This window comes from Diceros bicornis, unplaced genomic scaffold (assembly GCF_020826845.1).
Source record: "Diceros bicornis minor isolate mBicDic1 unplaced genomic scaffold, mDicBic1.mat.cur scaffold_73_ctg1, whole genome shotgun sequence".
Classification (NCBI taxonomy): domain Eukaryota; kingdom Metazoa; phylum Chordata; class Mammalia; order Perissodactyla; family Rhinocerotidae; genus Diceros; species Diceros bicornis.
In genome coordinates, this window is record NW_026691615.1 from 63,395 (window position 1) to 72,797 (window position 9,403).

The window sequence follows — 9,403 nt, forward strand, 5'->3', positions numbered from 1 at the left end:
ACACACACACACACACACACACACACCCCTAACTAACACAGACAATTTCAGAGGCACATTCACAAGTCCCATCAAAATCAGCCTGAGGTCAACCCCAAATTTCCCTCAGAATTTTTCAAGTGACCAGAACACATCAAAACACTCCTTCCTGCTTGCTCCGAGTTAAGGAACTCTGAACTCAGTCTACCTGGACAATGGGGTGGGGAGGGAAAACCAGACAGTCTGTCAAGGTGTCTTGTGCACCTCGCTCTGCTTCTCTTCTCTTAGCAGGTCCACGCTTAGGGAGAACTCTCCGTGGGATATGCTTTTTATGAATCAACTGATTTTTACTATGGAAAAACACCACTTCTATTGACACAGAAAGTACACAAGAAACAAGTCAGATGAACTCCTTCTTGGAATGAACGAATGAATGAAGAGTGTAGAGCACACAATGAGTGTCGCTGCTATGCATCATGGAGACACCGGGGGTTGAGTCCCGGACAGGTTCCATGGGATGAATTTTGCAGGGATCTGGCTGACTCTCATACCTCCCCCTCCTGTGGAGTCATGCTCACCCCTCCTCCCTTGCTGGCCCCTCCTATAGTTTAGACCAGGGCCGGCCAATCACATCAGACGTCAGGGACAAATGCCCTGGCTCTGGCCCCTCTGACCACACCAGCGGGATTTCCCCCAAGATCTCCCTCTGTCCCTGCCCTCTTCCACCTGCCTCAGGCCACGGGAGCGTTTTCTCCAAACCTCCAGCTGTGTGAGCGCCCAGCTTTGGGACCGATACGTCTCCCGCGGGAGAAGGAAAGGATCCATGAGCTGACTGTTCAGATTTACAGGTCACAGCAGCACCACGAGTGTTGGCCTGGACCCGGGAGGCAGGAGGACCTTCGCTATGGACAGTGTCTGGCCCCCAGGGAGCCCCCGGGAATCCTGGACAGAACTGAAGGGCGATAGTGCAAGGGAGAGCAGGTAAACGGGGGAGTGTGCTTGATGTAGGATGAGGTGGGTGTACATTCCATGTGTGTGCGTTTGTGTTTATTAGTGTGTGCGTTTGTGTTTATTTGTGTGTGTTAGCAGATGGCACTAGCGGGGAGGGGAACCCGGGTCTCCCAGGAGGTTGGGCATTTTGAAATTGAGGAAAGGGAGAGACAATGGGTCCATGGGAATCCCCTAGGGGTGGGGTGGCTTTGAGGAGACTTCAGCAGACCTATCTCGGGTTCACTCCCACTCCCATCACAATCCTCCTCCCCACACACACTCTCCCTGGAGTGGTCGCCCTCAGCTGCACAAAGGGAGATGGTAGCATAGGGACATAGGTGTCTGTCACCCACTCATAGAGAAAGGGAGGAGTTCCCTCCACCTCTCCCGTTTTCCCCTCCCCCTCAATTCCATCCATATGTTCCTCGCATAGACACAAGTGTCCCACTTCCAGCATCCCAACACCCTTCTCCAGAGAGCACAGGGACAAGGAGAAGTCCCTCCTTCTCAGGTGGATGAGCCCCTGGGAGAGCAAACTCTTTCCTGTGGGCACCATCCCTGCTTCCCTCCTTCTTCCCAGCCCAAGGAATTCCCCTCCCTCAGGCGGGGTGAGGGAGGGCACGGAGACGTGGCTGTTGGCACACTTGGGGAGAAGCTCTCACTGGAAGGGAAGGACATGTGCCTTTGACAGTGGGGCTCAGGATGCGGGGTGGGGGGGTGGGGGGGTGGGAGGAGAACCTGGCATTTCAGGCACTTGGGAAGTGGACACTGGGGTCTTGGGTGGCTGCACTGACTGGCTCACTCCCTGTCCTGCAGCTCAGCCACCGCCGCCTGGAATCCGACAAAACGTTGGCAGGTGGAGCAGGATCCCGGCACAGGGAAGGCGCTTTCCCGCTTTTCCTAAGGAGTCAGCTTCTGGGAAGCCAGGTCCCAGGCGATCGTGAAAGGAGCAGCGGCATCCTCCGGAATGTGTGGGACGGCTTCCTGGATTCCTCTGGGCACAGGTCCCACAGCTGGTCTGTGCCGGCTTCGGGGGTTGTGCAGGTCACAGCCTTCACACTCAGGAGAGTCCTGCAGGAGGAGAGCATTCACCTCCCACCCTCTGCTCTCTCCGCAGATGCGGAAGCAGCCGCAGTGCAAGGAGCTCCGTGCCCACACCCGCCGCTGGCCCCGCAACCACCCCAGGTAAGTTGCCCTGACTTTGGAGGCCGATAGGAGGGACGATGCTGTCCGAGGCGCCCAGGGACGTCCAAGGGGTGTCCTTCCCGATGGGTGTCCTCGCGAGCAGGACCTTCCTGGTGGCCGGGCAGACTTTCGGTTGGGGAGGGGGAAGTGGCTGACAGCTCCCTCCCCCCCGGCCCTCTTGGAGCCTCCCTTGGAGGTCGGGAACTCAGAGCTTTTCTCTCGCAGCAGGGGCGGCATTTGCCCGGCACGGACTTGATCGTGGTGGTCCTGGACCCAGGGACAGACTTCCAGCTGCGCCTGGGACGCGAAGTCCTGGTCCTGGCCCCGCAGGCAGCTCTGCAGCTCACCCTGCGCAACCTGGTCCTCGTCGTCGTTCCGGCGCACGTCCTGAGGGCCCGCGAGCCGCTCTGGTTCCCCGCCCACGCCCGGTGGCTCCGGCCCCTGGGAACCGAAACCTCGTGGGAAGTCGACATTGAGGACGGATCTCTCTCCGCCCGGAGAGCAGAGCACCACGGCGTCCGACCTGCAGAAGAGGAGCCGGAGGCTCCCCGAAGAGGCCGCCCGTCCCCAAAGGGAGCCTCAGCCACCCACGTCCCGGGGTCCAGCCCCTCCTCCCTGCGTACCCTCCTCCTCCGCCCCCTCTCCAGGGGCCCTGCTCCCCAGGGCTGCTGGCCCCGGCCCCAGCCAGTCCGCGGATGCGCCCTCTGCGGGCAGAATTCAGCCTGGACCTCCGAGGTCTGGAGTCCAGGGTCAGCTTTGCGCTCAGACCACTGCCTCCCTCCCCGAGTCCTGGGCGAGGGCCCAGAACCTGCCGTGGCCCTTCGGAGGCCACCAGCCAAGGCGCGCAGACGTCTCTTCTGACGGGATCGTCCCCTACCGCCCACGCCACGCTCAAGGATTGGCACACGCCATTCAGGAACGGCGGGCACCTGCTCCTTCTAGAGTGTCTCCGTGACCCAAGCTCACCCAAACCCAGGAGCATCACCGACGCTGCAGGCGCCTGGGGGAGGGGGCGATGCCGCCAGGGAACTCACCCCCAGACCTTTGCTGGGGGACAGATGCTGTGGAGAGTTGCAAGAGACAACCTACCTACGGGGTGGAGAGAAGATTTGCAAATCTCTCCGATCACATAGGAATTAGAAATAAAGAAGAGGAAAGATCTGCTAATTCTACTCCAGAAGGAACAAAACCAAAGACCCTAGAAGAAATCATGCCAAGGACTTGAACAGACACTTCATCACAGATGGTCTCAGAAAGCCCTTGAAGTGATGTTCACCCTTGCTGTCCCCGAGGGAAAAGCAAATGAAATCCATGGTGAGACACCACCCAGAGCCGTGAGAATGCCTACAAGGAACACGATGACCATGCCCAGGGCTGGGGGGGCTGTGGAGCAGCTGCAACTCCCTCCCATTCCTGGGGGACATGAGGAAATGGTACAACTTGCTTAAATGGTGTGTCATTCATCCTACGCTCGCCATTCCACCCATCCGTCCCACTCAGATACATGTGCTTGAGACACATGAACACGAGTGTTCAGGAGAACCCCAAATGCAAAGGGATCTGGCAGCTGTCTTCACAATGGCCAAAAGCCAGATGTGATTCCAATGTCCTTCCAGGTTGAAGAGATATGCAAAAGGTGACACGTCCCTGACAGGGGATGCTTGCTCCTCAGCAATCAAGAGGATGGGAGTTTTCAATATGGTTTCAAATTCAACTATGGTAACTGGACTCTAAGTCCTAATCTTTAATCCAGTTGGATGATTTTAAGGCATATTTTGGCAACTTGTCTGTGTGAAGCTTACAGTACTCACTCTGATGACATCGAGATACAGACTACGTGGATCCCATCCAATTTAACTTTCAAACGTAACGTGGAGCTCTGAAACACACACTGGATCTTGATGCCCAGCGTGAAGAAAACGATATATCTTACTCTTCATTCTGCTCTGAATTACAATTCAAAGGACCCTATTGAGACTTGAGTTTAATAAATCATTATAAAAATGTGCTTGTTTTTTGTGTGTGTGATCATTTCTAAAGTGTATTTGCTTGAAAATGTGACATGACATAAGATGTGTTGTTCTGTTTCTCTGAGATTTGGCTGGGCACACCAAAGGAGAGCAAAGCCCACGAGAGTGGATGGGGTGGATTTCCCAAGGGTTAGGGAGCTCTGCCGGCCCCCATAATGGAGCAGTACACCCCACTCTGACAGCACACACAGAAACACACTCACACACACACTCCTAACACACGCAGTTTCAGAGGCACATTCACGAGTTCCATCAAAATCAGCCTGAGGTCAGCCCCAAATTCCCATCAGAATTTCTCAAGTGACCAGAGGTTGCACATCAAAAACCTCCTACCTCCTTGCTGTGAGTAAAGAAACTCAGCACCCAGTCTATTTCGACAATTGGGTGGGAATGAAAACCAGAAAGTCTGTCAAGGTGTCTTGTGCCCTTGGCTCCCCTTCTTCTCTTAGATGTTATATTTATGGATAACATTCCCTGGGATATTCTTCTCATAAATCAATTTATTTTTACTAAGTAAAAATACCATTCCTATTGACACTGAAAATTCTCAAGAGACGAGACAGATGAATTATTTCATGGATTGAATGAATGAATGAATGAAGAGGGTAGAGCAGCAGTGAATATCACTGTGCATGTTATGCGTCATGTAGACAATGGGGGTTGAGTCCCAGACAGGCTCCACCAGATGAGTTTTGGAGGCATTGGGCCGACTCTGATACATCCCCCTCCAATCAAGTTGTCCTCACACATTCCCCCCTTGCTGGCCCCTCCTTTGATTTAGACCAGGGCCAACCAATCACATCAGAACCCTGATGATAAATCCCCTGGCTCCAGCCCCTCTGACCACACCTTCAGGATTTCTCCAAGGTCTCCCTCTCTCCCTGCCCTGTTCCACCTGCCTCAGGCCACGGGAACATTTTCCCCAAAACTCAGCCTCTTTGAGTGCCCAGCTTCAATACTGATGGTGTTGCCCACTTGGTTCCATTGCATCTCCAGGGTTGGCTCTAGCAAGTGTTTGAAGAGAACTTGGACACGCAGCCTGAGACATGCACCTGCATGAGCTCCTGGTTTCTCGTGGTGCAGAATGCCGAAGTAAGGAGCTGGCCATGGGTCATGTCCCCTTGTGCCAACACATTCTGGTGCAGTTCCTGCGGAATCTAGAATTCTAAATCCAAACCTGGTCTCGAGGACATTATGAAGATATATTTGTCAAGTAGGACAATGGGATCCACTTTACTTGGGGGTTCATGAGCTTTGACTATTCAGGTAAGTGATGGTGGCATTGGTGCCATTTTCCACTTTTGCAAGAACAAGGGACTCTGCTTCTCATATAAGCCTTGTAGAATAATAATATTTTTAAATATTATGCACAGTGTATACTTTTGAAAAATAAAGGTTGAATTTCTAAAGTCAGATCAGTCCTTCAAAGATCTGAGCACAGGGTCTTCCAAGCAGGAGGACCAGTTAGTGAAACGGACAGCCAAGTTTCTCCTCTTTGCTTCTGACTTCCATCTGAGCCTCTTGGCAGTGTCTCCTCCGCTTCTTGTCTTCCAAGTCTTGGGCTCATGCAAGGTTTTGTTCTCAGCTCAATTCCCCTCTCCTTCTTCTGGAAAAGGCACAGCTACCCTGACAACCATCTGTACCCCCACCCCAGGGAGTCCAATCCCTCCCCCATAAGATCCTAGAAATTCTAAGAAGTCATGGCCTCAAACCACTGAAAACCTTCCCACCAACCTAAATAAGTTGATCTAACCCAGCTCCTCCTCTCTGAGAAGCATGGTTAGTGCAGATTAGAATATTTGCAATGCATTCAACCATGCAGTTCGTTCATTTACTTATCATTGTTAAGGAGTTGTTTCTACCTGTGCGCTCCACGCAGAGGGCTGGTCACAATGCTCGGGAGCTTATGATGTAGGAAGAATATTTTTCAACGTCTTTATCATAGATGATATAAACCTTCTGATATGCTGTGTGTTCCAAGCATTTTCATATATTAACTCCCTGAATACTCTGATAATCTTACACTCCAGCTACTCTTAACATTACTAATTGCCAGATGGGAAAATTGAGGCAAAAACAAGATAAGTAACTTATCCAAGGTCCTATATCTGGTAAGTGGTGAAGCTAGAATTTGAACACAAGCCACTTAGCTCTTTATTCAAAGCTCGTAGGTATGACATTTTCTCCCTACAGTCTTCACACTATGAAAAACTTTCATTTTAATCAGTTATATATTTCCTCAACTTATTCATTTTCATGGTATATCCAATAATCTCATGTATATTGTGTGTAATTGGAAAAAAAAACCACCCAGATAGTAAAAATTATCACACATACACACTCAAGTTTAATTCTATTAAAATCTCTTGTTCCTGATATGTATTTAATACAGAGAACATTATAAAGCATTTCTTTCCAGCCTCAGGGGGCCCCCAGGAAATCCCATTGTCACCCTCTTGTAAGCCCAGCGCAGGCTGAGATTTGGGTCTCAGGGAAAAAGGTGACCCCAGGAGTTACCATTGAATTACAGTATTTTTGTGAGGGTCTCAGCTGTAAGTGGGATTTAGGATCTGTGGTGTTTCAACTTGGGTGCTAATCTTCTGGATATGGTTTGGATGCTGGTGCTGAAGTACAGGGAAAAAGGATGGAACACTGGAGAGCAAGAGGGAGGAAATGCTGACTTCCCTCCACAGTGTTCTTGGGGTAGTGGAAATCCAGCCTGGAAAACACAGTAGTTGCTGTAGCTGCAAGAGTTTGCATCTTCTTTGATGAAAGCACACAGTCCACCTTCATGGACCTGCTTTACCTAAATAGGATAAAGGAAGGAGGAAATTTTTTAATGCTTTTGCAAGACGGTGAGATCTACGAGGGTAGTGACTCTGCTGAGTTCTTCTTTGCAGCCCCAGCACTAAAGAGACGCTCTGGAACAAAATAGGCTTCCTATGGTATTGGCTGATTTAAGTCAAAAGGAAAAAGAAGTGGCTGGATTTTTGAAGTCTGGGATAAAGTGCAGAAAGAGGAGAGGACCTACAGGGAACCACTAGCGGTCATTCTCATGGTCAGCTGTGCCCCTCATGTCCTTACATAATTATCTTGGGTCTGTACAGAATCCAAGGTGAATTCTGTCCCTTTGGATAAGCAGAATTTCATGGGGCCAGGTGTTGGGTCCCAGTGATGCTGGAGCTTGGGGATGAATACCTTCTGGGAGTGGCACAGGTCATCATCAATGACTTAAAGCGTCATATAGAATTACGCAATAGAATGAGTGTTGAGTCAAAGACTGACCCTTTCTAACACTGCCACATCCCTCAGAGCTGTCTTATGGTACAACAACTCCCAGCTACTTGCAGGGACATGCACAGGATTGTAGAACCATTTATTTCAGGGTGAGGTGGTCTCTGGAGACTTGTTGGCCACAAAACTTGATGAAGTCATAGATGCCAGGGGAGAAGGAGAATCCAAAATGTGTTTTTCCAAGTTGTTTCTCACCAGGGTGAAAACAGAGAGGCACAGGTGCAGAGCCCCAGGAGGATCCCCAGAGCCCCTGAGTGGGCTGGAGTGAAGCAATGGAAAGAAGAGGAAGTGGAAAGCTGCTTTGATCACAGTGTACAGAGGGAGAAGTCTCAGCACTGTGACTCCATATAAGTACATCCTTTCTACTTCCAGCTGCTCCCAGCTGTGCCCTGGTCCTGGGTATCAGCCTGGGACGTGCCCTGCTGTTCCAGGATGAAGGCAGAATGATAGTGGGTGTATGCTGTGCCCCACACAAGCCGAATTATCCCCTGCTGTGGACTGAGCCAGCAGTCCCCTCCAGCTCCTTTGTCTCCTCCGCTCACCGTAGACGCAGGAATTTGTTGCTATGTTGGATAGATTCTGCCATGTCATTATCTCTGATTTATGTGTTTCTGACCCTGCAGCTTTTACCCATTTTGTGCAATATGGATTTTTTTAATTGTTCTAAATTCCCAAATCCTGATGACCACAGGGATGGAGACATGGTACTGACTGAGTCTTTCCCCTTCTATGCTTTGTTGAGGGTACCAGAAATACACTAGCTATATTTTCTGCCCAACTCAAACCAAGAAGTGATACGTTATGTGTAAATTCTCCATTACATGTGTGAGTGTCAGTGTGTGCGAGTGTGTGGCCCCGTGTTTGCGTCAAATCCCCCTGAGAATTCTCTAAGGTGTGCACAGAAACTGCAGAAACAGACCGACGAATTCAGAATGTTCTGTCCCTTCTTTATCCTTCTTCTCTTTTCCTTTTTATTCCCATTTCCTTCAAGAGAGAAGAGAGAAGTCAACATCCTCCATGGCTCAATCTCTCTCTCATGCTCTTTCCTTTGATCTGATCGTATAGCTATTCCCTGAGGGGCTCAGACTGCACAAGGCAGAGAAACCCCTCCAACACCTACTGCTGGAACTCCAACCCCCTGTTAGTGCCCCGACTGTGTGCCGTGCAAGCATCCCGAGATGCTGAGACCCTTGGCCTGAAAAGTCAGGAGAAAGAAGCTCAGTCTAGGTCCCCACTACTTAGAAGGGCATTGTGGAAATGAGCACCCATGAATATCCATATGTTTCTGAGACCCACCAACCTAAACAGAATATGATCCATGAATTACCAGTACATGTTTTGTTTTTTTTGCAAGGAAGATCAGCCCTGAGCTAACATCCGATGCCAATCCTCCTCTTTTTGCTGAGGAAGATTGGCCCTGGGCTAACATACGTGCCCATCTTCCTCTACTTTATATGGCATACTGCCACAGCATGGCTTGACAAGCATTGCATCTGTGCGCAACCAGGATCCGAACCTGCAGACCCCAGGCAGCGGCAGCGGAACACTCGCACCTAACCGCCGCGCCCCCGGGCCAGCCCCACGTGTTTATTTTTTGTAACAGCTTTATCAGGGCGTAATTGACATAAAGTAGGCTGTGCATAATTAAAGCATGCAATTCAATCAGTTTTGACATACTTATACACCCATGAAGCCAAAACCACAATTCAGATAATGATCATTTCCATCATTCCTAAATGTTTCCTGTGCCTCTTTTGCTGGCCCCTCATTACCCAAGCAACCACCCCCCAGCTTCCTGACGCTATAGATTAGTTTGAACTTCTGGAATCATATCGTTATCTACCCATTTTTATCTGTCTTCCTCTATTGGACACATTACTATACAATACATCCATATTGTTGCATATATTAAAAGTTAATTCATT